The sequence below is a fragment of the Caretta caretta genome, chromosome 14, assembly GCF_965140235.1.
Source record: "Caretta caretta isolate rCarCar2 chromosome 14, rCarCar1.hap1, whole genome shotgun sequence".
Lineage (NCBI taxonomy): Eukaryota > Metazoa > Chordata > Testudines > Cheloniidae > Caretta > Caretta caretta.
The window spans coordinates 16,833,019-16,860,401 of record NC_134219.1 but is presented as its reverse complement, the minus strand read 5'-3'; the positions used below and the strand labels follow the sequence as shown (position 1 = coordinate 16,860,401).

The following is a 27,383-nucleotide window of genomic DNA, read 5'->3' as shown; positions in this document are numbered from 1 at the left end:
CATGTGGTCTCCTATCCTGAATTTAAATGCTAATAGATTTTGGAAAGGGCATAAAACCTTCTGCTTGGGAGCTTAAAACAATCTCTAGCTTTGGGGGTTTGCAGTGGGGGGGGGGGAGATTATCCCATAAACGCAAGGCTGCCCCTCCCCAGTGTCTCTAATGACGCAAGAGTCCCCTCACGTTTTGCTGCAGTGCACGCACCAGCAGCCTCAAGGATATGCACAGCTTCCAGGATGTCTTTTTGCCTTTGAGCCAGCCGTGGAGCCCAATGGCTTGGAAAGCCTGCTCAGACTGATCTCGGCACGCTCACTGCCGCGATTGGGATTGTTTTCCAGCACTGTCAATAGCCTAGTCACAGTTCCTTGGAAACTCTTGCTGCAACTTAGACTCCTTTTCCATTTTTTTTTTAAAGGAAACTTTTATTTCTAGCCAAAGGGCAACATATGTCTGGGGTTGGAGTGAGCATCCTGCTTGTCATCTCTCCTCTATGCCTGAAAAAGAGCAAGGCTGATGCACGTGGCTGGCCCGACACATAGTAGTTTGGTTTTCCATCCCTCTCCTCCATGTCACTCTCTCTTGGCCGGGATGCAAACCCAATAATATGGAAACTGAACTTTCCAACCTGCACTGCATAGCTGGCTTTTGAAAGCTGATATAACAAGCTGGCTCTTTCCTAATCAGCACCCCATCTAGGAGGAGCTGCTCTGCTGCCAAGGCTCGGTGCATGGGGTGAGTTCAGGACGCGGATGCAGTTATAGTGGAGTTGATCTCACTGCACCTGCCCAATGCATGATGTGCCCAGCCACGTGTTCTCATGAAGGTTCCTCCAGAGTCGTCGCTGGTGGCTGCAGGGGGTCTGTGTGTTGCCAGCCAGCTAGATGCTGCTCTCCAGCCCAGCCCAACTCAAAACTTCGGGAGTGACCCCAGTTCCCGAGTGGGGTTCAGTCGATGTGCTCCTCCAGGTGTCCAGTTTCCCTGGAGTCCTTTCCCGGAGTAGTGAACTGCTCTCCCCGACGGGTTTGATTCATTACCCTCTGTGCCCAGAAGTTTCTGTTGCTAGAGACTTGTTTGCCTCAGCCAAGGGTGACTTGAATTTTGTTTTTATTCCTTTGAGGTTTTTCTACTTTGAACCAAATCCCCTATGTGCACCTCCCTCTCCCACAAGGGGGATCAGAGCTAGAGAACATGGGTTGGTCTCAGTTTTACAGGGCCCTGAGCTGCTAGGAGCAGAGGTGTTGGCTAATCTATTCAGTTGCTTCCTCTGCTAGGGAAGGTTGGGCTGATCTGCGAGCGACAGGTCAGTCAAGGAGTTCAAGCAATAGCTGACTTCCATGCTTGGAATGGCCCTGGGGAAATGCTTAACCAAACCGCCAAAGGCCACACCTCTACCTGGGCTAGAACATGGGGCCGACCTACTCTGGCCTGGCCTGGCCAGCCAAAATATATTGCAACCTGGCTGGACTACAGTGGAATTTAAATCTGCTGTTAACTCAATCTGCAAGGCCTGTGTAGATGGATAAAACCCCCTGCCACCACATAATAGTGTGTGTGTGTGTGGTTTAAAAAAAAAAAAAAAAATTGAATGTGCTGCCATTAAAACGAGAAACCTTGGTGACCAGGACACACCTCACACTCTCTTGATTTGATCTCTTAAGGCTTCCTGGTTTAGTGGAAGCTTGTGCATAACCTCTTCCTTTCCCCCTCTCGTTCCCCAGGACTCATCCCTCCTCGTTAATCCGGGTTCTGCCGTTCCCAGTTCAAATGCTCTTTGGTTTCCTGAGCATCCCTTTTACCTTGTTCTCTGCTCGTCCTGTGTCCTGCTGTTTAACGACCTTGCTCTGGAAGGGCATCGCAGCTTCCCACTGTGTAGATTCCTTTGGTCAAGTGACTGGTGTTTGCAAGGTATTTTTGTAGCACGTTTACCCTTCTGGAAGGGAAGCGTGGCGAGGTCACTAGCTGGCCTTCATGGTCTGTACACAAAGCAGTGCCAGCCAAAGTGTGTGTGTGTGGGGGGGGTCAATATTGGGGGGGGGGGGGGGGGACAGCATTCTTAGAGTACCATCCAATTTGCACAGCTACTAATTGTTCCTTCGCCAGCACAACACACAGAGGAAATGCATTGTGTCCCCAGAGTTGAGCCTGTGCAGGCACCTGGGTATTTCAGATCTGCAGGCCTTCCTGGGGGCTCGGGGTCTGCAATGTGTAATGCAGATGCCCAGATCAGTTCTTGGAAGGAAACCAAACTCCTTAGGACATTGAATTACCGGCTGGCTGCAGTAACTCTGGGGTTAATCTTGACATGTCTGCCTTGTGGTTTCTGCACTGCCTGCGTGGGGTCTCTTCTTACCACTTCACTGTGCAGAAGGGAGTCTGCTGATACTGGATCATGCAAGTCAGGCACCTAAAGAGCATAGCTTGAGCCAAGCACAATGCAGTAGTTTCTGTGAAAACTTCCCCCACCCCCAGCGCTCTTTCCATGCAATTCTAGTTTCATCCTCATCACTTCCTTCTGTTCCAGGCCTGGGCCTCCACTTATTTGAGTCAGTCAGTTATGTGGTGGGAACTGTGTGGTTTACACCATGCTCCTTTGAGGGACTTCCAGTTTACAACTTACACCAGCTGAGGATTTGCCCCCACATATCTTTGCTCTTGATCCATGGCAAGATTTGAACCAGTGTTTTCGAGAGTAGCTACTGCACTACCCCCTTGGGCCACCTGTTGCTGTACTAGTCCCTGGAAATAGTTCCAGGAGGTTAGTAGCTAGAGGCGTTACCCTGAGTCACAGAATAAAGTATGTCTAAACTGCAAAAAAAGGGTGTTCTCTCCTGTTACCTAACCCAGGTTCAAATAGCAGTGAAGACATGGCAGCTTGGCTTAGCGGTTCAAGATCAGCCCCAGGCTTCCCTGTAGGCTTTAACTCAAACAGCTAAGCAGAGTTAAAAGCTGAGTTCCTGTGTCTTCACTGCTATTTTAACTAGTTAGGTAATGTGAGTTAGTTAAGCCAAGTTAAGAACAGACCCTTTTCTGGCAGTGTGGACATACCCTTGGTCTTCCCTGGACAGTACTAGCCTCCCTTGATCTCAGGATACAAAGGAGCAGGTATCAACAGTCTTCAAGGCTGTATCTTGCCTAGGAACTTCCCCTCCCTGGACAACAGAAGCCTTTGTGGAAAAGAGACGGGGGGGAGGCTGTTAGGTTGAACTCTGTAACTGTATTCCCCCCCGGCCCCTCCCCCAATGGGGAAATAGAGGAATATGGGGAGTCAATGCTCATCTGAAGGGAGCAGTGAAAAATTGTAGTCAATTGTTTGACCACATTTTGGTTTGTTGGTTATTTGGTCAGTTTAATACCGACACCCTGAGAGCCCAGGGGTATAAGGTCCAGATCCATGCCCTGGGCATGTGGGACCCCCACAACAAGCAGGTGCTGAGTGTGCAGAGTCAGTCAATGCTACGCCCGGTTCATGAGACCACTCATGGTGTCAAACACCATCACGTGGTCCAGAGACGCATACATAGCACATCACGGGACGCCATCCGTACCAGATCGAGTACGGTCAGGGAAATAACCCACTTCCTTTCTTCCCTGACGAAACAGGGGACGCACCCCACCCATGTACTTATTCACTACACCAATACTGACTTGGACTCTAAATACATTCTATGGGTGGTGTACCAGAGATCACTTATCCACTGATGTTTTAAAAAATCCCGTACCCCAATCTGGGTCTGTGCTGGTTATGTGCTATGTATGTATCTTGTGAACCCTGTAACCGACACTTGTAATCCCTCATAACTTAAGCCTGACCCCAGATGTACAGTACCTTCCTTCTTTGTGTACATTTGACTTTAAACATTAACTTTAGTAAAAAATTTTAATATTTCACATCAACCAGGTTCACTGCTAAAAGCCAGTAAGAATGCAGTACAGTATGATACCAGTCTCTGGGAAGCTGTCTCATGCAGTATTGGTATGTTCACCTTACGTAGAAGGGGTGCTCCCAAAGCTACACATTTCAGCTGGGAGCATCTCTAGGGTGATTTTTAAAAGTTACAAAACTTTTAACCCCTCACAAAAATCCAGTCAGTTTGTCCCAGTTCCTTAACTTCTTGTTCTGTTCCTTCCTTATCTTTGTTTAGGACAGTAGTATTCTAAGTGCAGTGAGGGTCCCTTCCTAGCTTGTACTAAGACCCAGAATGAATGTCTTGATTTTTGGCAAGTTTCCTATCTGTTTATGCCAAGTGCTGAGTTGTACTATTGCAGGGTATTGTAGGATGTAACTTGAACAGAACTCGGGGGAAACCTAGGGCAATTCAGCCCTTATAACTGCCAGGCATTCGTATAATGGGGTATATGCTAAACTAATATGTGCTGGCTAACTGTGATAGAGGGACTGTTGCCATATGCAGTAAGAGTGAAGAGGGACGTGGACATGAAGTGGTCACAACATGACGCCCCATAATCCAGGGTGCAGCCAGCTGGGGTCTGAAATGGATGAGGGAGCAATACGGACACTTGCAAAGGAATCTTTTTGTTAGGGTGGGGTGAGACTGTCCCCTCCATGCCCCTCACTCCTTATCTGCCTCAACAGGGGCTGATCTCTCCTATTGTTCCCAGATACTGTATTGTGGCGAACAGAGCCTTTGTGAAAGGGACACAAAGGAGGCTGGGTCTCCGAGATTAGCAAGAACCTCTTGTGCAATGGTGGCAAAGAGCTGAGTTGGTGTCAGCGAGTGCACTTGCTTCCTGTCGTCTTCCCACCCACCAGCTGATTTACTGACAGCGTGTTCATCCTGCTGTTTGCTCTAACTGCTACATGTCACTGACGGGGTTAAAAGGCCTCGTGCCAATTTATCAGTAGCGTCCAGTTGGATTCTGCAGAAACAAAACATCATTATTTCCATTCTGCAGCCCTGCTTCCTTCTTGGGCTTATCGTGTTGTGCATGAAAACTAGGGGATCGACTAAAAATCCAGCATTTGATGGCCTAATACTTAATGACTGATTCATGAAAATGGGGGAAATAGTAGAGCTGAGCTGCTAACTCTGAATACTCATCTGACAAATATAGCTGCTTCTGCTCATTGGCAAGTCACTCTCCTCCTCCTCCTCCGTTATTCAGTGTAGCTTTTTTGGTTTTATTCTTGGTTGTTTCTGTTTTAAAGGAAAGCTGCATTGCTTAGTTGTGCTTGTCGGATAAGAATTATATGATGGATTTGTTTGATCAGACCAAAACGCAGCTGCTTGCTCACTGAATTAGAGCTGGGTGACAGAGTTTTGGGATAAGCAACTTGCTGAAAAATGCTTTTTTTGGGGGAGGGTACCAAATCTATTCGTGAATTTGGGTTGAATTCGGTGAATAGTTTCAGCTGGGGGGGGGTGGAGGGCTGGGGGGGAGATCAAATGTTGAAACATTTTGTTTTGACGCTTTCTAAATGAACCATTTTGACGTTTTGTTTCAATTGGACACTTTCTGAAACAATGTTTTTGAATTAACACTTGAAACCATTTTGTTTGATCCAAACACAATTTTTGGTGGTCTTTTGTTTCAGCCACCAAACTGAAAAATGAATTATATGCTCAGTTCTGTGAATTCAAAAATTCTGAGATTACCTGTGTACATGGCTTTGTACTTTACAGTCCACAAACATTTGCCTTTAAAGCCGGATTGCACCAATGCCTGTACAAAGTGAATGCAAGGGATAGCTGAAGCCCAGCCTAAGAAAATTCATTAAAAAACATACTAACTTTGAGTAGAAAATGTGGCTGCATTCACCCAGCTCTAGCAGATCTCAAAGTGATGAGCACAGAGATGCTGCACTGGATTTATTCTAACAAGTTTCCAATCCCTGGGCATAATTCTGCCCCTTGGAGTCCGTAAATCACTGACTTCAACAGAAGTAGGTACCGAATCGTTCTCTCCAGACTAAAATTGCCGAATGGAAAGACAAAATAAAACATTTTTGCTTATTTCTGGAGATGAGTGAGGCTGAGTTTGGGTAAGGGTCCTTTCCACTGCCATGCTATGGAACTGGGTAGCTTGGATTGGGACAGTGGGTAAAATGTGTTTGAAAGTGTCTGGAGGCCAGTTTATAAAGGTAGTTAAGTTTTCCAAAGCCTCTAGGTGTCTCTAACTCATCGAAGTCTTTAAACCACGATTTGAGGACTTCAGTAGCTCAGACATGGGTTGGAGGTTTGTTACAGGAGTGGGTGGGTGAGATTCTGTGGCCTGCGTTGTGCAGGAGGGCAGTCTAGAGTAGACTATCATAATGGTCCCTTCTGACCTTAAAGTCTATGATTTCAATAGGTATCAACTGCCTAGGTGCTCTGAGCACCTGACAATGACCATATGTCCCATTTTCAAAAGTGATTTAGGAGCCAAAAATCTCTGGTATTTTTTGGAAACTTGACCCATCGTCTTTAGCTGATGTGGGGTTTTCAAATCTTGAGGAGGTGCCAGGATTGGGGCAGTTTGCGGAAACACCCCTTTTATCGTAAATGGGGTTCACTGCCATCCACACCTGCTGCGTTGGGATTATCTAACTCTGATGGTCTCCACACTCCCCTTCATTCAGCTCCATCCAACCGAGGTTTTAATTAGCGCACGCATTTTCTACTTTATTTGATTTCTAAGAGTTAGTGTCTCACATGACCAACTTCCTGGTGACTGGATGGAGTGTTGGATCAGTGTACAAAGCACGGGGCTTCAAGGGGCTCTGGCTTAGAGCAGTGAAATTAGTCTGATGGCTTTAGTCTGATTCCTGGCGGTTTTAACCTACTTCCTGTTGGCAGTTTTATCTCCATGACAGAAACCCGGGCACATTTGAGTCTGCTCATGTGACGATTTCTCCATAGGACTGCAAGAGCAGCATTGGCAGAGCTGCGAAGGTGGGAATTTGTATAGTACCTGCGTGAGGCAGGGCCTGTTTCAAGTGCCATCCATTTCAATGAGGAATTGAATTGCACCGTAAAACTTAGCTTTAGCCAGTGCTATTGGCCAATTGCTTTCCTTTGTCATCTCTCCCCTTGAACGCTGTTTTGTAGGCGTTTAGGGCTTCACCCAGAGCTCTCTAGGCATTGGCATCCGTAACTTAAACATAATCTAATTTAACAGCATCATGTCCCCAGTAGCTGGGGGTAAAGTCTAGTTGGGAAATGGAGGGAGGGAAGAGGCTTTTGATTTTTCTAACCACTCATAAAAATCTCCCTTCTGCAGCGTTGCTGTAAATAAACACATTAAAAGTAGTTTTACACCAAAAACCAAGCAGAACTATTTGAACCATTAAAACACACATAACTGCTTTTATGATGGATAAAGGTCCCAGGGGTTCTTTTCCTGCTTTTCTTTTTCACTAGCAATTCAGGACTTTTTTTTTTCAGTGTAGCATGCTTGCGTACTGTAAAATTTTAGTGTAGTAAACGTTACAGGCATTTATGAGCTGTCTATAGGTGGCATTTAATTATGGACTCTTAGCCACACTTAGAAGGGGGTAATGGTTAATCAATTCCTAGAGTCCAGCAGGTCAATAGGCTGCTTTCTAACCATGGTTTATAATAACCTAGAACACTTTCCAACTGTCTGTGCTCAAACAATCTGTAAAACACAGTACACATGTCTGTAACATGCTAATGACATTGATAATTTATAAACTATTTGTAAATGCGCCCTTAACATAGTGTGACCAGATTCTTTGCCTGATTAAAAACAAAATAAACAAAGCTTTCGCTTATTTGAATTTGGAGGTGGTTTACTTTCTGGTCTCTAATTCCCTAGAGCTCTTCTCTGTTTAATGTATTTGTTTACCGGATCTCAATAAGACACAAGTAATGTCACAGACAGTAAGACAGAAAGGGCTACTTTGTACCTGCTGCAGAGAAGGGAAGAGGTTGGCTGCACTTTGCCATTTGTGAATTAAGGGGGCTCTTCTGTTGGTCCTGGAGCTAAGCCCATCTACCTGGGATCATATTGGCCCCTCTTGCCACAACATGGCACCGGGAGCTCACATTGGGCTGCTCGTCCACTGTGACCCCTAAACCTTTTTCAGTCCCCACTTGCCAGGACACCATCCCCATCCTGTTGCGCATACCTGCGTTCCTTGTTGCCAGATATGACCTTGCCTGTGGCTGTATTGAAACACATTTGGTTTGAGTGGACCCGCTTTCCCCGTGATCCCGATCACTCTGTATATCTGCCCCGTCCTCCTCATTGTTTAATCTATGTCTCCTCTGCAAATCTACTAAGAGCTTTGTGCTGGGTGTGCCTGCCCTGATGGCCTGGTGGTGTTGAAAGGGGCATGTTGGGGATGTCTTGAAGCCACAACCATATCCTGTTGTTACCAGCTTTACTGGACAGTCCTCATCTCTACCAATCCTAGGCCGATGACTCCTATTCAGCGCTCTGCCTGTTTGCACCCCAGTTCCAGGGGCTTGGAGGAGTTGGGCTTCACTGGGTGGTGAGAGCCAAAATAGTGGAGTCCTACTCCACATCTCCCTGTCCAACACAAAGACTGGTGGGCAGAGTCAAAGGGAGCCCTGGGAGTTTTGTTGTCCAGGGCAGAAAACCTTTTCAGACCCTCCTCCCCAAATGGCCAAGCCAAAAAAACCCCCACACCTGATTTGGGGCCCCCAAGAGCTGAGGCACAGGTGACTGCCCTCATCACCTGCCCCTAAGCTGGCCCAGGTCAGAGTAGGGAAGATTCAAGTACCAATCGCACACAGGGAGGCACCAGTAAGGGGATGCTTCCCAGTGGGAGTGTATCGCTGGGGGTGGACTCTTCCGCCAGCTCCGCCACCCCTTTGGCCATAGTCAAGCTGATCAAAGAGCACTTCCCTCACTGGTGAGATTTTTATACCCTTCAATCGCTGCACTGCATAACGCTGGCAGCTCCACAATGTGGGTGAGCAGAGCGTGCCTCTGACACCTGAAACCAGTCTGGCTAGAGCCTGGGATCCCCCAGTCAGTCACTCTCCCTCCCTGGCTTCTTTCCACACCATGGAGGCTTGCTCAGCACTTCTGCTGTGGGCTGAGAGAAAATATCAGTCGCCCCACGTGTTGGTTTTCCCCTACCTCTCCTGGTGCCTACTTGCCCTCTGGCTGAGCTAGCTCTGCAGACAGATGCAGCGTTGGCAGGCTGCTAGCACATGTGCGTGACACTTCTGTTGCAGTGCTTTTACTGCATCCCTAGGGAGGGTAAGTGTAACTAACCATACTTACTTCCCTTGCGTGTGCCTGGGGCATGCGCCTTCTCTTGCTTTTAAAGAGGGGTGCCGAGGCCGTTCTCGGAGTAACTCTGCTGGCTTTGGTAGATCTGTACCAGCACTGAATATGGCCCATGCTTGCTTCTGTTCCCAAGCCTGCTGCCACTCGGTTAAGAGGGCAGTTTTCCCTTTGTTTTAATCACTATTCAAGATCTTGGTTTCTTTTGGTATTGAATCGGTAGAGCCCTGCATGGATGCAAACTTTGTATCCACATCTGATCCGCAGCCATGGTCCACAGATAAAAGCAGGTAGGTGCAGCTTTGCAAGGCTCTAAGACTAGGTATGTTAGAGCTGTGGGGACTGGCTGCTTCGGGGGAAATGGCTAAAGAGCCTTTTGCCAGGTCAAATCCAGCTGGGCCAGTGCCTGAAATGGCTAACTCTGGATGGCTGCGTGCGGTAGCCAAGATACATTGGGCTGGTCTCAGGCTAGATCAGTGGTTCTCAAACTTTTTTGTATTGGTGACCCCTTTCACATAGCAAGCCTCTCAGTGTGAAACACCCCCCCCCCCAATTAAAAACACTTTTTTAAAAATATATTTAACACCCTTATAAATACTGGAGGCAAAGTGGGGTTTGGGTTGGAGGCTGACAGCTCATGACCCCCCATGTAACAACCTCGTGACCCCCTGAGGGGTCCCGATCCTCAGTTTGAGAACCCCAGGCTAGATCCTAGCGGGCAGGAATTGGCATTGAATTGCCACTGTCACTGGCAGTTGCTGCAGAGAGGCAGAGGAGGGAATGGGGATGGGCACTGAACTGCTCACTGCCGCTGTGGGGCTGTACCTAGTGTGCTGATGAATAGGACTGCAGGCTCCAGGGGCCTGTCCCCAGCATTGAACTCCTTTTACTTGTCTCTACAGAGCTCGATCTCGGGAAGTTCTGGCTAACGAGCCAGCCTGGAAAGAACTGCCTAAACCATGGAGGGGAAGGGAGGAGAGAGGACGGGGGTGGGGGTGGGGGCTCAGTTTTCCAATGTTCCATCTCCGCTTATAAATTACCGTCCTTATAATTTGTCCTGTTTGTGAGTTGGTGTGGGGGAAGGGAGAGATGCATGAAACCCGTTGGCGCGTTCCAATGCCAGTCGGAATCTGGGTGTTTGCATGCCTTGTGAACAGCCCTTGCCCCACTCAGCCGGAGGTGACCAAAGGGGCAGAAGCTGTGACAGCGTGCCAGGCCCTGGCGTTTTAAGAGCCCCAGTGGTTTAGTGGTAGGAGGATAACACAATGCATTGCCACAGAAGTAAGCTGCAAACAAATATATACACACACACACACACAGTCTTGCTGTGCCCCCAGCAGACCTGCTGGACATGGTGGAGAGGTGCAAACTCTTTAGATTGCTTAGCAGTGTGGTAGAAAGTCTGTAGTGATTTTAAAATAACTTCTCAGCATTTCCTAGGTGAAGTCCCTGGTGTGGCCTCTTCGCTGGTGTGTAGACAACTTAATCTTAGCTGCTGCCGTTGGTGCATGAATGTCACTTGGCACTGTAGTGGCTACTTGGGAAGCTTTGGGGGAATGGTCATTAAAATATTTTAGACCTTAACTGTGTATTTATGGATGTTCCCACAACAGCCCTGCAGAAACTGTCTCTCCCTCTCTCAAATTCAGAATGAGATTAGTTAGGCCTTTTGAGACTGCAAATCTGAAATGTTCTTTGCCCAGGGTGCTGTGTGACCGAAGGTGCAGGAGCCCTTCAGGTGAGCTAAGCCGGTGCAAAGTCCTTGCAAACTTGGATTCTGGGTGGATGGTTTCCAATGTGACTGCTGCAGTCCTGCCCCTGTGGAGCTGGGCATGGCTTCCCCGGCAGGCTCTTTGGCCTGTGCTTTTTTGCGTATAGCTGCTTGCTTCAAGAGCTGGTCCCAGTAGCTCTGAATACCTGTTGCTATCCATGCAGGGGGCGGTCAAGTGAAAACAGGATTCACCACCAACATAAACTGAGCACTTGAGGGTGCAAAACAGGCAATTCGGGCTTAACTTCAGCGGGCACCACAGTGTGACCCTGCTTTTTAATCCGTTTCTGAGGTCCTGCTCTTTCACCCTTCCATCTGAGCTCCAAGGTTTGACTCTTGATCCCCAGTTGTGTGGTGGTAACATCTCCGTTGCTGTAACATCTGGGTTAGTGAATTACAGGTGTGGAAACGTCCGTTACTGGGGCCCTGTTGGACACCTGGCATTGGATGGGGAAATAAGAGAAGGGCATTGAATCTCCAATGCATTAACAGTGTTAGGCCCTTTGAAATCCTCAGATGGGAAGGTGCCATTAAAGTGCAAAGCCTTGTGCGTGTGTCTTGTTCAGTAGGAGGGGGATTTTTGGCAAGCTCAAAATTCCCCACATCTCATTCTGCTGCCCTGTGAAATCTCAGTCAGTCCTGTTGCTAAAAGTGCCCTGATGTCTCTACTCTAAGATGCAGCTTGGGTTTTTGCTTTGCCTCTTGTTTTACTTTGAAGTTGCTGAGTGTTCATTCACTCCCAGGCACCAGGGATCATGACTAGCTGCAGCTGGCATCCTCTGACTTGTTTGCTGTCTGCCCTGTTTGGGGAAAATAAAGTACCTCTCTCTAGGTCACTAGCGGAGAGAAACTTTCCACCCAGGGCTTAAAATATGCTGCCCTGGAATCCTTCCAAGCAAGCAGTTATTAAATAAGGAGTAAGCTGGTTGCATGGCTACACGTTTCCCAACTCTGCTCTCTGGCATCTCTGCAGTGGGGAGTTTTGGACGTAAGGGAGGATTGTTGTGTCTGGCAGAAGTCAATTAAAGAGACTTTGCCACATTAATGTAAAAGTTAAAGCAAAAAGTATCTAAAGGGAGTAAAGTCTGACTGCAGTGCCAAACGAGAACCAGTACATGCAGGAAGCGAGGGAGAACAGGGCTTTGTATTTCTGATAACGGGACGGGCACTCAGTGTAGGTTTGGAATCCCAGTTTGTGAGGCCATAGACTTTTCCTGCCCATACTCTGCAAATGAGAATCCTGATCTAACTTGACTCTGCCTTCAAAGGGCTGGGAGAAATCCACACAGTTTATTACAATATTTTCTTGGCGTAACATACGCTCTCCACCCTCCCACCCCACAGTCATGCAATGTACATACATACCCTTCCGCATAACATCAACGGTACTCCACTGTGTCATAGGCCCTATACTGCTAATCAGAAGGTCAGTTTCCCCAGTCGTGCTGCCGTGATGTACAGGCCCTAGCACTTGTTGCAGTAGCAGGGGGATCTGCGCCCTGGCCTGGCCGCGGTCACACAGCAAATGGCCACGGCTCGCAGCCTGACTGCCGGGAACTTGTACGTAGCGGCCATAGCTTTGTGCCAGTTTTCAGGCTCTGGCTGGGCAGCACCAGTGCTCTTGGATGAGACGTAGCTCACACCATTCTAGCCAGATTGGTTGAGATGTAAGGAAGTCCAGTGCCTAGATTAGAACCCAAATCCTCCCAGTCCCCCTCCTTTTGCTGTCCCCTATAAACCACACAACTTCCTCTCTGGTATCTGAGCCACTCAGGGCAGGACCAGGCTGTCCAAGTGGGTAAATCTCCATGGCATGTGCTACTTGGGAGAAGTGTTGCAGAACAGCAACCGTTGGAGAACACATCCTGCCGTCACCAGGACATGCAAATCCAGCAGGTGCCGTGGAACCGGAAAAGTCAGTTCAGTGCTATTGTGAGGCAATCCCTGAGAAAACAAGTGCAGAACACGCTGTGCGTGTTGTGAAAAGAGAGGGCTAGTAGCTGTGGGAAAAACAGTGTTCCCCTAGGGTAATGCTGGCCTTACTGGCAGGTGGGGTTCAGTCACTGTTCATAGAGCATACATCTAAGCAGTTCTTTTTGCTTGACTGCTTAGTTGGTGTTGTCCTTTAAAGTAACCCCTCGAGGCCCCAGCTGAAGTCAGGGCCCCTTTGTGCTAGACACAGCATGAACCCCTGCTAAGAGACAGGCCCTGCGTCCAAAGAGCTGAGCATCTCAATGGAGAGGAGGGGGTGGAAGATCGGATGTGTGCCCAGGGGGAGCCAAAGCTCGGAGAGGTTAAGTGTTTTGCCTAAGGTCTCCCCGGACTGTCAGTGCTCGGAACTGAATGAGGATCACCTAAGCCCCAGATCACCACTTTAACCACAAGACCACCTTCCCTCTTCCTTGAACAGCCCTGGGGGATGTGTTCTAAGCACTCAACACGTTAGTGCTCTGTCAATGCCAATGCCGGATAAAGTAATCATAGGCGTGTCTCATGCTGCTCGCACTCCTGATTCCAGAAGTGAAGTTGATTTTTTCCCCCCAAGTCGTGTGGCTCTTGTCTCCATCCTAGTGCTACGTAGCTGCTTTTGTGCCGATTGTTACGGCACTGCTCTGACCCACTGCTCTGCTACTGGGAGCCTCTTGGGGCCCGGACATCTGGGGAAGCCATTGGCCAGATGCTGCGCGTGGCAGGACTGATGCTGAAGCACAGCAGGATCTTTCGAGGAAGATCAAGTCAGTTTCCTGCAGCATTGCCCCAGTTTTTTCATCGCTGAATCACTGTGTCTCCCAGACAAAGTGAGAGGGGGGTCACACCGTGGTCTGGAGCCGCCCTTAGGCGACGGACAGAAGAGTAGGAGGGAAGCAGAGCACAAGCCCACGCCAACGAGACGCTCCATGCGGGATCCTGGCTCTCTTATAAGGGAAGGACGCCAGCGTGGGAAGTGGAGTTCCTGCCAACGTGTTGTAACAGAGCCGGGAGATCAGACCAAACAGTGGTGTCTGCTCCATGATGTATCTGAGTCACCGGGGAGACTTCCCTGGGTAGTGTTGGGAGCTGGTGCTGGTGGTTACTACTCTGCTCTTGCCTTCTGCAGAAGGTCTGTGAGGTCCCTTCCCATTGCATGATGCTGATGGGCCATCGACCGTGCTTTCCCTTACACAAGAACTGTGCTGTTCTGGCCCAGCCTGACTGTCTCCAAGCTCACCTGGCACCAGGACGGCAGTTCCAGGGCTCACTCCGTTTCTTTAGGCCAGGGCCAGCCCTCCTGCTGGGAAGTGACCTTAAAAGAGCAGGAGCCTATGGAAATGGATAAACAGCTTTAGTGGATACTGACTTTCTGGAGGCGAGCTTCTCTGGGTAGAGGGTGGTTTGCCTTTCCCAGGCACTCCAATGAAAGAAAGTGTACGTAGCTGGGGATTCTGGATGCGCCTGCAGAGAACGGGGAAGGGCCTTTGTACAAAGGGTCAGAAGTGTCTAGCTCCCACAGGAGCACTAGAAACCCCAAAGAAGGCAGAGCTGTGGGTCCCCTCTAAACTCCCCAGCCCTTGGTTCACCCTCTTCAAGGGTGTGTGGTGCCCTGGGGCATTCTGCCTGCTTAGCACAATGCTGCTGGGCGTTGCCATCCGGTGCAGAGCCCCTTCACTCCTTCCAGTGCTCTGCAGCATAAAACCTCAGCATTTTAGGCTGAAATCGGAACATTTTAACCATTCAATCATTAGGCATAAGCAGAAAATAGTGTCCCAACTGCCCTCAGACCTTACAGGGCATGTTTAACTGTTACATGGTGACATTGAGGGGTTTTCCTTATGGCTCAGCCAGTATCCAGCATAGGTCTCTTTGCATGGGAAGAAAGCAGCAGCAGCAAGGTATCCTCCAGTAAGTGTAGGGAGCTTGATTTGCCTTTGGTTATGCGTCAGGATGCTCCATTTCCTGTCCAGGCTGTTTACCTGATCAACTGAACTCCAGATGGCGCCTCAAGCGAAATCTTGGACTGGACTAATTGAATTTACGTAGGTGACTGCATCGTTCGTGGCCTGCCAGATCCCCAGTTAACGGATTTGTGGTAGCTGCCCCCATCAGAGTCAAGATGAGATGATTTAATTTTAGAATGGAAACTTGCTCATCAATCATCTATGGAGCAATTGGCATTTCCTGAGATTGGACTGTGTACGTCACTGCAGCGTTTAGGAGTTTCATCTGCCTCTGCTTCCTTTCCTTCAGCCAGGTCTGCAAAGCGCTGTTGATGAGGTAAACGAGGAGAATGTAACGGGTTTCAAACCGGGGGTCTGAGAAATCGGCTGCTAGGGCGCTCAGGCTTATTTATTAAAATCCTTAAACTGGAGGTGGCACTTTCTTCTCCTGGTATTTATGGTCTCGTCTGCTGTGAGATGGGAACTGCGTGCATTTGGCTAAATAGACGAAGGGCCACTTTCCCAACTGCTCAGCGTCCAGCTGCTCCCATTGTTCCTGGTGCTGATTCTGGCCTAAAATATTTCACTGCAGCCAGCGTGTGTGAACCTAACCCGAAATCTATTGTCCCGAAGTAGGGCTTGGTGACCCACACAAACGTAGCCATGGTACAGCCTAATGCTGGCTGGCTGGGCACTGTGGCACAAAGGACATCCTCAAACCCCCATGCGGCCTTTCATTTACCAGCTGAGGTGCAAACCTCCTGTGGTACTTTCAGTGAGTTGTAATTGTTCATTGCCGAGCCTTCCGTTCAGAGCGGCGTACAGTGCTGGCTGCCCTGGGGAAGTAAGTCAGCTATCTCGTTCAGAGGTCTGTGCCGCATCTCTGGTGTGGTGTGTGTGGCTTCTATTACCAATGAGCACCTAGCTATGTTAATGATTGTGATCCTCACACCACTCCTGTGCTGGAGGGAAATGCTGCCATTTTGCACATGAGACTTAAAGACCAAACAACTCACCCAAAGTCACCTGGGAAGTCTGTGGAAGAGGCAGGAATTGAACCCACATCGTCTGTCCTTGGCTAGTACCCTAACCGCTGCATCATCCTTCCTCTCTACTAAGCCTTTAAATGTATTCACCAAATGACCCTCTTTCTTTGCATGCACTTGTCCATCCTTGCTCTGCTCCCTGCTTAGGGTGACCAGATGTCCCGATTTTATAGGGACAGCCCTGATTTTGGGGGGCTTTTTCTTATATAGGCAGCTATTACCCCCCCATCCCAATTTTTTACACTTGCTGGCTGGTCACCCTATCCCTGCTGGTGAGAACTGCAGATTTCCCCCAGGCCAGTGGTGGTAGGCAGGGCTCCGGTTGTATTGATCAGTCTATAGGGCATAACTTAGTCCTGCTTGTGCATGCGCTCCTCCTCTCCCTGAGAGAGCTGTCTGCAGCACATCTGGTGTCTGAGCCAAGGCTTACGCACTGAGGACACAAAGGGATGCTGCTGTCCTCTGGTGGTCAAATTTATTCTAACTAGGTGTCTTGAGACAAGTCACATGGTTGAATGATTTAGCTCAGTGGTTTTCAACCAGGTGTCCGGGGCCGTGAGCACGTTTTAGGGGGTCTGCCAAGCAGGACCGCTGTTAGACTCGCTGTGGCCCAGGGCAGAAAGCCTAAGCCCTGCTGCACAGGGTTGAAGCCCGGAGCCCCACCACCCAGGGCTGAAGCAGAAGCCTGAGCAACTTAGCTTCACAGGGGGCCCTGTGGCATGGGGCCCAAGCAGTTTCCCTGCTTGTTACCCCCTAACGCTGACCCTGGTTTTTATATGCAGAAAACAGTTCTTGTGGCACAGGTGGGGCTTGGAGTTTTTATAGCCTATTGGGGGAGCCTCAGAAAGAAAAAGGTTGAAAACCCCTGATCTAGATGATGATGGTAAATTACCAGCACTATTCACCATCTTATGGCCTGCTTTCTTTGGAATCAGAGGAACAGCCGTGTTAGTCTGTATTCGCAAAAAGAAAAGGAGTACTTGTGGCACCTTAGAGACTAACCAATTTATTTGAGCATGAGCTTTCGTGAGCTACAGCTCACTTCATCAGATGTTTACCATGGAAACTGCAGCAGAAAAGTCTGCTGCAGTTTCCAGAGTAAACATCTGATGAAGTGAGCTGTAGCTCACGAAAGCTCATGCTCAAATAAATTGGTTAGTCTCTAAGGTGCCACAAGTACTCCTTTTCTTTCTTTGGAATGTGTTATGTCTTGGGAGAATAGGCCTGTAGCTCCAACTCAGGATTTGGAGTCAGGGACTCGGCAGAGCTGGGAGCAGAAATCCACTGAGTTACTATGGTCTTTAGGAAGACTCTTAACCTTTCCTGTGCCTGTCTTTCCACAGCTGTAAAAATAACACCCGCATCACAAGGGGGCAGTGAGTTCTTTCTTTCAGAAGGCGTGAAAGAGCCGTGGGTGAAAAACACCATAGAAAGGCAAAGGAATAGATACTCCAGGGAGAAATGGCCGGATCCTGTTTAAGCAGGATTCGTATAATTCTCCGCGTACCCGTTACAAATGGGATGGGGTGTGAAGAGTGCTATGTTCCAGCATGCAGTTCTGATACCTGGCTTTCTAGGGTTTACTGTAGAAAGTTTTTGTAGGAGAAATGGCTTCAGGCCAATTGCTAAAGGGATTCCACTTAGACGAACATCTCCAGGGTGAAAGGTGTCGGGGGAGAGAAGGGCGAAGAGCTGAGGCTCTATTTTCAGAGGGCATCTATCCTTTGGTGACTTCTTACCTTGAGTTAATTTATAACTTCCTCCAGATCAGCGGGGAACATGCTTGTAGTCTGGATGCTCTACAAGCCCCAGGGCTTGGGGGAGCTCCCAAATGTTCGTGCCCTGGAACAAACGTTAGGGGAGTCTCCAGACTGGTCTTTACAAGCATGTTAACGGCCTTGAGTTAAATAGCTATTGTTAACTCCTGGGTGTAAAACCCAATGCTGCGTAGACAAGTCCAGAGAGATTTTGGTCTGACTCCAGGATAAGTAGGGTTCTCTGTGTATAGAAGTGCACACGGGTAGGGGTGATGTTGCTGGCATCCAGCTGCTACAGCGATGAGTGTGTTAGAAATACAAGTAGCATCTCCTGGGAAGGCTTGTGTAGTGCATGTCCTGCTGCAGGGCTGAGGAAAAGACTCCGCATGAGGCTCAGGCTAGCGTGAGAGCCAAGATGCCATTTCGAAGGTGGTAGATCCATTGTGGAGCTGCAGGTCTAGAGCATGGCTCAGAGCGAGGGCTCCAAGACTGTCTGAACAGCTGGGGGGCCTCATCAGGAAGCAGCCAGGAGCATCATTGCTGCAGACAGGATTGCAGACTTTGAGGCTGCCCGGTCGTTGCCAGACGTGTGGGGACCTCTACAGCTTTCCCATGCTGCACTGGGGTCTCGGGCACTCCCTCTTCCCCAGGAACCCAATGCAGTGTTTGCCAAAGGCCCTCCTCTTCATAAGGTACTACTCGGATGAATTAGCAGATCTACGTGGTACATGTGTGGCTCTCAACCCACCCTAGAACTACTCAGCTTCAGGTGGAGGTGCTTGTGGCCCAGAGCCCTGGGGGTGATGGCACTACCCGAGCCCCCAAGCACTAAGGAACAACTGGTTCATGTAGGTGTGTCCCTGTGCTGGCATGGTGCCCTGTTGCTGGGTCTGTTGGGCCAGAGGCTGCTGGGCATGTCTGAGTTAGGCAGCTGCGTCTCTCTGGTTCCAACGACTCGTAGGCACCCTCCCCCTGGATTTATCCAAGTTTCTCCCTTTGCTTTTAGAGACAGCAGCGTGGCCAAAACTGAGGTTGGCTGCTATTCAAAAAAGCCTCTCGGAAACAAGGGGGTTGGTTGATTTCCCTCGGGACGCAGAGGGTGGGTGCCTGGTGCATCTTGGGTGCCTCTGTCCTTAGTGCTAAGAGACAATAAAACCAGGTGCTTCCTGACTGGCGGTCGCTCTTTCTCTTGGTCGCTTACATCGTACCGTTCCATAGCAGTGCAGCCTTTGACACTGCACAGTCCTTCCCTCTCAGCGTTTGTGTGATCAGTCGGTGCCTTATGCTTGCCTGGCCAGCTGCCTTCCTGCTTCCTCTTTATGCTGCATTGTCACCTTCCTCAGAATCTGACCCTGCTGTTGTGAAATTCTCTCCAGCTCACTGCCTGGACTCTCGCTGCCCTAGGCTTTGCTGCTTGCAGGCTGGCTTTCCTCATGCAGCGTGCTGAGCGCTGCGAAACCCAAACTGCTTCAACAATACCTAGCATGTCTAAAGTGCCTCTAATGTAGCGCTCTTCAAGCCCTTCCCAATTAAATGCCTCTTACGACCCCTCTGAGCTAGGGGAGAGCTGTTACTTCAGTGGTGAAATGTAGCAGGTATTCAATAACAGAGCGCTCTGCATGTTCCCCACTCCCTACATCAGTCATTCCCAGTGCACAGTTCCTGTGTGGCAGTTCAGGACAGGAAGTGAAGAATGCCATTAATGACAGAGAGTGCAGGAGGGTAGCACGTTCTTTGGAATTTGGCCAGCGTACTGGGTTGCATCCCTGCGCTTGCAGGAAGTGTTTTGGACTCTTCCACGACCTCAGTCACTCAGGACAGAGCACGAAGTAGAGGCCCTAACGAGATCAACGTCTTAGTGTGTCAGGGCATCAGAGCAGCACTAACTCTGAATGCCAGCTGCTGGATTGCTGGTGAGTGGGTGCTGTCTGGGGGCTCCTGGCCTAGCGCTGCTTATACTGTGAGTGCAGAGCAGGGTTCCGCTGGAGCCTGTTGATGCTTTAAGCAATGTAGACATTTCTGCGGGTGCAGGAGGGGCTCCTCCCATTTCAGACTGAATGGGCTGCCAATGAGTAACAGAATGAACACCCCTGTTGGGATCCGGGCACCAAGCAGCTACTCTGTTGTCTAGGAAGCAAACTGAGGTGCTCGCAGAGGGCTAGCTAGCAGAGGGGGTAGGGGCTAGAGAAATGTGGGTAGAGTAACATCCCAAGCAGGCAGGCTCAGCGGGGGAAGGTGGGCATGCAGGTGTTGCACCAGGAACAGAGTAATGCGGACTAGAGCTGAGTAACTCTAGATCCATTGCATGTGCCCCAACAAGAACCAGGCTAGCCGTTGATTGGGCTGGTTCAAAGCAGATTCTGCAGCGTCCTCCCTAGGTTAGTCTCTCTCATCAGGAGTCAAAAATCCCATGCGCGTCCATTTTCGTGATATGGATGAGTGCTGCTTTAGCACTACTGCGCATCTCCAGGCACCTTATAGGCACTAATAAATTCAGCAGCATCACAGCTCTATCAGGTGGATATTTATCCCTGTTTTACAATTGGGGAAACTGAGGCACAGTGACTTGTGAAAGCATGGTAGCAAACAGGACAACTCGGCACCTCTAAGAGCAGCCCTGCCCGGGGCTCTTCCGTTCCCGGCTGGCTGGCTGGAGGATGGGGTGAGTTACTGAGTAGCTTTGTTAGTGGAAGCTACGCTAATTGGGCAGAGCATTACCTCCTCCTCTTCGAGGCCTGAGCTCAGGTGTGCACGTGAGACTCGAGCGTGTGCACGTGAGACTCGAGCGGTGAAGGTTTGCATCCCTTCCAGGTGCTGCATAATTTCCTAATAGGATCCATGCAATTACTTTTCTCTACTAAAACCGTGCTATTCTCTTCGCTCAGCTCTTAGTTTTCTAAACGCAATAGAGATGTTTCCGCTTGTGGAAAGTGTTAGCTTGAAGTATTAGTCCCCCCTGTTAAGCCTCTCTGCTCCCCGCATGAAATACCTGCAAAGCTTTTTGGTTTTGCATGGCCTGATGCACGTGTTAGGGTGGCACGCTGGAAGCGCAGAGCTTCAGGGTTTCTCCTTCTCTCGTGCTTCTGGTGTCCATCCTGATGCCGTTGCTGAACAGTAGGCAACGGATGAAAATAATTTGTTTTGCAAAATATTTCCCACTCTGATTAGAAGATCTAGCTTGGAACTGCATTTTATGTGAAATGAGGTGTCAGGCCTTGGTGCCTTTACCTCTCTTGGGGTGGGATTCTGCACTTCTTCCACTCTTACACCAGGCCTGGGGCTACAGTACCCAGCTGTGTATCAGCTGTTCTTAGCCAGCTGATTTGGCTGGGTTTAGCTCCTGCTGTTCTTCCCTTTGAGAGTCTGACCAACCGTGTACACAGTGATCAAAGAGCTTAAACAGTTGCATTGTTTAAACAGTAGGAACAACGCATTTGTGTGTGTGTTGGGGGGGGGTTTAAAACAGTCTTGTGTGCATGTCTGTCTGTCTTACCTAATGCCCCAGCATCCTGCGATGGTGACCTGGGCAGGACTAGCATCTTTAGACACCTTCAGCATGTCCGTGTGCTGTCTGGTTCCCCTGGACAGTCGACTCTCCCCTCTCAAGAGAGTTCCTGTTCCTACCTGCCAGAGTTCTTTCGATCTCCTTTGCTCTGGACCTCTTCCTGTCCTGGTTCAAACCAGGTTTGTAGGTTATCTGGAGAAGAGGCAAAAATCTCCGAACCTGGGAATCCTGGCATTTTCCCTTAACAACTCTCATGATTGCAGCGTGGTCATTTGTCTTAAAGACTCATAGACTTCAAGGTCAGAAGGGACTATCATGATGATCTAGTCTGACCTCCAGCACTTTGCAAGCCACAGAACCTCATCCACCCACTCTTGAGCCCTTCTTTCCCTTCCTGTTGTTCTCCCCCGTCTCCAGTTGTTAGCCTGGTATAGTCATACAGAAAACCTCTCAGTATCCCAGTGAACATACAATATTCATGCATTACTATAGAGTAGCTCCAAATCTGTCACTGCTAGTTCATAGCTCCAAACCTTCCTGGAAAATCACTGGTTTTAGCCCTTGTGGTTGCAGAGAAGCTTGAAAGCATGACCCCTAAAGGCTCAAAAGTCAGAATATTGACAAAAACATCTCACCGTTTTGAAGCCAATCATTTTGGGGCTATTGTTTATGCTGGTTTTTGGATGGGGGACGTGACTCGTTATGTTTGAACTCCTGGGATTGTCTGGGCTGCAATAGACTCCACCCCCCACTGTCATAACATTTGCACCCAACATGGCAGAGGATGGGGGGTGGGGCGGATAAATTTGTGAAGATCCAGGACTTCCAGCCTGTTTCTAAAGGAAGCTTGACCTGTGCGGCTTGTGGCGTGGGAGAGAGCTAATGAGAGTTTGGGTTAGATTTGCATCCCTGGAGGGGAACGGCATGCATTGCTAATTGAGCTGATGTGCAAAAAATTGTACATTGTAACCTGCCAGTGGAAAGAATGTTAGCGGCTGCCCTGCCAGGTGGAATATGCAAAACATGAAGCAAGTATTGCATCTGCCCCCATTGCAGGAAGGATGGAGGATGGTGAGGTGTCAATAGCTGGGCTGAAGAAAGGGAGGTGCCCACATTACTTGACACTGAGGGCTAGATCCTGCAAGGCGCTGAACATGCAGGCAAAGCAGTGAGTGTCCTTGGGGGTGAATGGAGCCAAAGGGCTCTTCAACATACTAAGGTCGAGCTGTGCTGCGAGTCAGCTTGCAGTGAATACTAGGAAGTGATGGTTCTCTCCCCCACGCCAAACTCCATGCTGAGGTCCAGTTGCTCTCCCCATCCCTGGTAAATCCACGACCACTCTTATCTCTCCTGGACTCGAACTCCCATCATGTCTGGTGTGGAGCGAGGAGGGATCCTTGACCTCAGATTCCTTTTCCTGACAGACTCCAGTACCGCACCAAGGAGCAGGAGGGCAAGTATCCCAGTATTTAGAAACCAGCCCACCGAGGGGGGTTGGTTTTGCTTATGTGTCTTGTTTACTGGTTCAGGCAGCACAGCTTAAAAAGCCCAGCTCTTAAGCTTTGATAGCTTTGTGCCTCTGCTGTAAAACACCCCTTTTATAAGAGATTGGTGGTGCTTGGATACAGGCACGCAAAGCTGCTCTGATGCCCTCGTGTGCTAAAGTAAGCCAGGTGTGGGGAGTTCAGAGCCTCTTGCTCTACCTAGCTGCAAGGAGTGCTGTTTCCTCACAGCTCCCCCTCTTCCTCGGCTGTTGTGCAGTTCTCCCCTCCGGTTTGTTTCCTTTAGCTGCTCGACGCCTGCTGCATTTGACATATCTGCAGTTCTGTGTAGTCATCCCCTTAACTTCATGAGTCATTCCTTTTGGAGCTGAAATGTGGGGGCGAGATCTTCGGTCTTGGTGGTTTTAGTCTGCATGTCATAGTGGCGCAAAGAAAGGCGTTGAGGTGGGAGGCAGGCTGTCTGAAGGGTAAGGCGTTTCACAGAAATGTGGGCCTGGAAGGGACCTGAAGGGACCTGCGTGGAGGCAGGACCAAGCAAACCTAGAGCATCCCTGATGGGGGTTTGTCCAACCTGTTCCTAAAAACCTTCAATGAGGGGGATTCCACAATCTCCTTTGGAAGCCCATTTGAGAGCTTAACTTCCCTTAGAGCTAGGTTTAGAAAGTTTTTCCTAATATCTAAGTCTCCCTTGCTGCAGATTAAGCCCATTACTACTTATCCTACCTTCAATGGACATGGAGAACAATCGATCCCCATTCTCTTTATAACAGCCCTTAGCCCATCTGAAAACGTATCCCGTCCCCGCTCAGTCTTCTCAAAACTAAACCATGCCCAGTTCTGCTAAGGCCAGATCTACAACTATATCCATATAACTGTCACCCCATAGCAATGTAGTTCCACCGCTGACCTAACCCCCCATGTAGACAGCACTCTGTCGATGGGAGAGCTTCTCCTGTGCCAGTGTAGTGCGGCATGTGAAGACAAGCCCTAACTAGTGGAAGCCATTTCTAGTGGTCCTGTACTGGTTGGTCGTTAGTCTTAAAGCGCCTTCACAAAAGAGGGTAAAAATCATCCCTATTTCAGAGAGGGGGGAAACAGAGGCACGCTGGGGAAGTGACTTTCCCAAGGCCAGGTCCTTGGCAGAGATGGTAACAGAACCCTGCTATGGTACCCCAGACAGTGCCTTTTCCATTTGACCATGCTGCCCATTCTCCTTCAAATCCTCATTTGTGCAAACCAACGTGCTGAAGACTTTGATCAGAGGGTCTTAATTTTTAAGACTCCTACAGTAACTAGGCTAATGTATTCAAAGGCACCCAACCAGCTGAGCGTCCCTGCATTTGTAGATCTGAGTGTTTGGGTTTGCAAGAGGTCAGGATGGAGGTAACACACAGTCGATCTGTTGGCTTTTAATTTGGTCTCTTGTCTCACCTTCCAGCTTCAACACTATTTTCTCTTCATTTCTCTCCCACGCACCCCCACCCCCGGCTCCCAAATCTCTCTGCTAGAGCCTTGTTTTTAAACATACAAGCTAAACTCCACCCTGCTGACATGACCCATGATGCTGCCAGACGTGAACAGAGCAGGCTTAGAACCCCCCTATTTGCTACGTGGTCCCCCTAGCACCATTCTAGCTATAAAGAGAGAAGAAGTGGATTTTAACCCTTGCCAGTCCCGCTTCAGATAGCGCTGGGCTTAGCTTGCCTGACCCAAATAGTTATATAAGCAGATGAGGAGACCACTTAAAAGCTGTACTGCAAATCCAGCTGACCCACTGCCCACAGCTTTCACCGCTAGTCCCTCCAGGGCACGTTTCCTTGATTGGACTGAAGGGCTGAGGAAAGTCCCTTGTTATGACAGCTTACAGCCAGCCAGGCTGGGAGCTCTTTCATGCACTTGTGACTGCTCTCCCTGACCTGGCTTCTATCATTAACTATGCTTGGGTAAGTCTGCACCAGGCTGGGATTAGGAGTCTATCGTGTTTACATCAAGGGGGCCTGGGGCTAAATGAGTGCTAGGGTAACCCTTACATCCATCACACTTGCACGGGTATCCCCATCAAGTGGTATTCCACCAGCATGAACTGGAAGCAGTGGAGAATCCGTCCCATAGACGAGAAGATTTTGCTCTAAAGCATAGAATCCAAATACAGAATTCAGAAGGGCACAGCTGTTCTAGAGCTCCCTTGCTCACAGATTGGTGCAACAGCTCAGACGGAGCAGGCACAATCTCCTGGAGGGACTGGGGGGTAATTCACTGCCCTCGTAATCAGCTGGGACAGCGGGCTTCCATTTCTCCGGTCTCCAAAAATGGGCTAACGGGGATGATGTCGCTGCAGCCTATTACTTTTCTGGCATGTTATATCAGGGTCAGAGAGGGGAGTTATGAAGCAGCGTCCGCTGGATGCTGAGTGTGCTCCCGTACGTCAAACGCAGAACCGCAGTGGGACCAGGCCAGAGCAGGGAAGGAGTGTTCTAGTGGACCAGGCATTCTCTGCTAGCGAGAACAATGAGCCTGAACAATGAGCCAGCTGGCAATGCAGCAGCAGCAAACTGGCAAACACCTGGCTCATGCAGAAGGCAGAGCGAGGCCAACAGTGAATGCAAAATGTCTGGTCTCAAATGATCTGCTTTCAAGGCTACTGAACAGAGTTAGGATATTTGGGGGCGGGGCGAGGAGGAGAGAGAAATGAGGGGCTGGTAGCATTGACTCCAGTGTCGCTAATGCCATGTGTTCAAAAATAGTGAATCAGGCCCCCTTGCAAAATCATGAGATTTGTGGGGGAGGGAGGAACAAAATACAAATTTGAGTTCTCTAGTCTTTTGAATTTTTAGCCTTTGGGCTCATGCTTGGGTCACATTTTCAAGTTTTTCTCTGAAACCAGCAGGGCTAGAAACTTTTTCTGAATGCAGAGCTTCACAGTAATCCTGTGACTCCAGGAGCTGGGGCTTTAATTAAATCATCAAATGCCACATGACTCCAACGGATGGTAAAACTGTAATGCGTCTCTGCTGGTGCTCCTGAGTCCTACCCAGGGCATCCTCTGCTCACCTGGTCTCTGCCCAGAAGAAATTCAAATGAAGCAAAAGTGAGCCAATCCCTAATGAAGGCTCCATGTCTACTTGGTGCATGGAGGAAACCGACTAGCTCATTTCAGTCATGTCAGGGTTTGTGTGAGGTTTCTGTAGTAACCACTCCTGCTCCTCGGCCCTTTCGCTTACGTGGGTTTGATTTACAGTTCTGTAGTGTTGCTCAAAGTTCGTTTTAATACTAGAGATTTTGCTACCAAGCTTCCCACTCATTGCTCTTCCTGGTGCTACTCACTTAAAGCTTCCCTTCTCCCCACCCCCTGCAGTGGGAGTGTTGGCTAGTTGGTGAGTGGCCTAAATGGCTGCCTATGTGCTTGTTGCTCCAGGGCACAAAGAGGAGATGTGAGCCCCTGCCCCTAAGAAGCAGCTTCCAATCTAAATAGACACCCCCAGCACTGCACTAGATGGGGAGAGGGGCAGAGAAGTGCTATTCCGTGAGTGCACTAAGGTTTATAGATTACAGCCAGGAGGGACCATTACATCCTAGGACAGCCTGTGCTGGTTACTAGCTGCCCCAAAGTCTACCCCCATCCTGGGCTTCAAAAGCAAGGGACGCTGACTGCAGAACTGTAAGTGCTTCCACTATGTTGCCTTTAGAGAACAGTCTCTTCAGAGGGAAATGCGCTCTTGTCTCCTAGACTAAACCTGAAGAGAGCTGGAGGGGATGGCACCAACCCCAGCAAAAGGGATGGCACAACTCCCCAGTGTTCGTAGCGAATGGAAATGGGCTGCTCAGTATGATGCCGTCTACTCGGCCGCCACTCCAGTGTAGCACCCACACTTGGGCTCTCCTCCTTGGGACTTCCTGAAGACGCTCTCCTAGCTGCCTTTGCTGTAGGGTTAGAGAGTCCCGTTCCATGAGTGTCTACACACTTAGCAGCCGTGGAACAGGATTAAATGCTAAATTGAAGTTGAAGGGATGTCTGGCTAAATCCTGTGGTGGTGTAGAGCTTTCTCTCCTGCGCACCTTTCCTTCCTCTCTTCCACCGCTCTTCTCTCTGCCCCACCCCCACACACACAGTTTGAGAAGGGCAGGTGAGTGACAGTGACCTTGACCAGCCAGTTTGCTGAGGCTTCTGTTGAGCTGGGAAGAACTTCTACTGTGCTGCTGCCCCCCCCCCCCCCCCCCGACACCGTGCACCCAGTGCTGGACTGGGTGATTTTAGCTAGACTGGGGCAGGAGAGACCATAATGCATCATGTTTTTTCACATTAGGTTGCTCCAGATAGGACCATGGTATAACCGCTCTCTCACTCCTATCCTGACTGACTAGTCCACAGGCCTTTAAATACCTTACAAACCAGAGACGGCCAAGACTTATGATGACCCACTCCCTTTCTCTACTTGTGCGCTGGCTCGTTCTCTACGGGACACTTTCTGGTGGGAATCTTGCTTTCGATGGCTGGAGAGTCCCACTGCTTCTCTGGGGAGACTATTCCAGAATGGAAATAGGTTTCATGGTCTGAAAATGTTTCTGCTCTTGGTTTCATCTCCTTCCACTGAGCTCAGCGCAACTGCCTAAGGTGGGGGTCATCGTTATGGACCCACACCAGGTTAGTTCTTTGAAAATTGGAAGTCTGCT

The 27,383-nt window shown here is 49.4% G+C and overlaps 1 protein-coding gene across 4 annotated transcripts in view; it reads left to right on the top strand.

Annotated features, from left to right (window-relative positions):
- The window catches only part of RHBDF2 (rhomboid 5 homolog 2), an 85,773-nt gene that overhangs the window by 29,937 nt on the left and 28,453 nt on the right, over window positions 1-27,383 (top strand). The window lies entirely within an intron of this gene.